The sequence below is a fragment of the Eucalyptus grandis genome, chromosome 11 (assembly GCF_016545825.1).
Source record: "Eucalyptus grandis isolate ANBG69807.140 chromosome 11, ASM1654582v1, whole genome shotgun sequence".
In the NCBI taxonomy this organism is placed as follows: Eukaryota; Viridiplantae; Streptophyta; class Magnoliopsida; order Myrtales; family Myrtaceae; genus Eucalyptus; species Eucalyptus grandis.
The window spans coordinates 43,615,576-43,617,693 of NC_052622.1; positions in this window are offsets into that span (position 1 = coordinate 43,615,576).

Here is a 2,118-nt window from a genome sequence, read left to right on the forward strand (position 1 = left end):
GAGTCGCCGATGGGGGAAGGGAAGAAATCAGCGACGCAAATGGTTGTCGTTGCTTTTTGGTAATTCGTAGGAAGTGACGAATGGGATGGTTCGGGGATGCGAAAGGGCTTACGTCATGATTGTTCCCCGAGCGGGCCTTCTCTATCTGCTTTGTTTTTGGAATTCGATGTCCTCGAGGAAAACACCAAATTGATTCGTAAAACATTGACAGGAACTAATTACCAAATTGATGCGAAAGGGTTTTTTTTCCCCTTTGCCAAGATTCTATTGAGTTCTCTCACGGCATCTCTCTTTATTAAAAGAGATTACAATCGTTGTATCATTGCACGTAATTACAGTTGTTTCCATTCAAATCTTGTGCAGTGAACTGTTTGGCAAAATAAAAGTGTGGGGAGAGAGAGAGAGGGGGGCCTTTCTTGGGTAACTAGAAATTATTAAGCTACCATAATGTATCCAATTTTAACTTTCTCCATTTTGACAGCCTTATTAATAGAAAGGAGAAGATCGACTTGGTCTCTCTTCTTGGATAATTAGACACGTTAAGCTATCATAATGTCCCCAATTTTAACTTTCTCCACTTTTTTACAGCCTTATCAATAGAAAGGAAAAGATGGACTTGGTCTCTTCTAAATGGTTAATTTTAAGTACGAAAACTACGTAACCTATTTGTTTCACAATCCATATTCATCTATAACTCATCATATCAAACGTCACGAGGGGGAATTGTGTAACAAATAACTTATATATGCTGTGAATTATAAAAAAAGCCCACAAAGGAAACCCTTTTTAAACACGGGATGGGTAAGAGGCCCAAACAAATATACAGTGTATATATATAATTACAAACTTCTGTTCAGTCACTTGAATTCAAAAAAGAGACTGGATGCTTTTGTTTGTGAATTAAGAGGAAAATAGTGCTATGCACTTTTTTGTTTTGGTTTTTTTGTAACAAGGAGAATCGTACGTAAATTGCAAATGCACAAGTACCTAACTAGACTTATTATAATAAAGTAAAACGCAATGCAAATACACGTACGAAAAGACTTTGGTATTAGAAGAAATACAAGCCAAACTGTCTTCTTACTCGGTCAGTGCTTCGCTTCTGGATCAAGCACGTGAATTGCCAAAAAGAAATCATTTCACGTGGTCCAAGTGAATTCGAACATGACCGAGAGAGGGCGTTGACTTCAAGAACAGCGCGCTCCCGTGTGAAAACGGAACGTGAGAAGCAAGTGGGAAAGCCAGCGAAAGGCCCCGGATTCTTCGAAGGGAAGACCCGGGAACAGCAAGGGAAACGTTAGAAAAAGCAAAGTCAAGCTCGCGACCAAATCAAAGCACGCAAACTCCCTAAGAAAAACATCGAAAACCAGGGCGGATGCGAATCGGTCAGCCCAGCACACGCGTCGCGAACGACGCTGAACTGCGAGTTCCCACGAGGGTTCTTGGGGGCATTCCCACTGTCAGGGTGACGTCACCTGTTCTTGCACCTCTTTCGCCCCGATCTATAGCTAATCGATCCCGTCTGTCTCGCGCTCTTCGGCCCACCTTTTCCCTTTCTTGGATTTTGTACGCACTGTGCTTAATCGATGAGAGGGATCGTGACCGAGGCCCGTAGATGCACGAGGCCCACGGGCAATTATAGGCACTTGAGCTGTCACGTTTAGACCTTATAGGGCTCGATCGAACTTGGGCCTTTGGGGACGTGAATTGGCATCATAGAGTCGAATTCCTTTAAGAATCACGGACTTTAAAGCCCAGGCCGGTTTGATTCGACCCACTCTTCAGCTCATGACCCGGTTTAGTTACCCCAAAAATGGAGCTTGAGACTTGATCTTGATGTACCAAAACTTGATTGCGTTTTCGACTAATCGTGCCGGAATGTTAGAGGCGTTATGTCATGATTATTGACGCATTTGATTCCGGTGAGCAAGTCAGATTTTGCATGCATTTGATATTGAACTTGCATTGTCTCGAGTGAAATTTTTTCCCTATAGATGAAACTCCAAAGCTGAATTCTATATGGTTTAAACACAATGTCAATGGAGAATAAAAACCAAAACTAATTAACGAGTTCGGCGAACTTAAAGTAGGGATTTTCAACTAGACAGGTTACTGTGA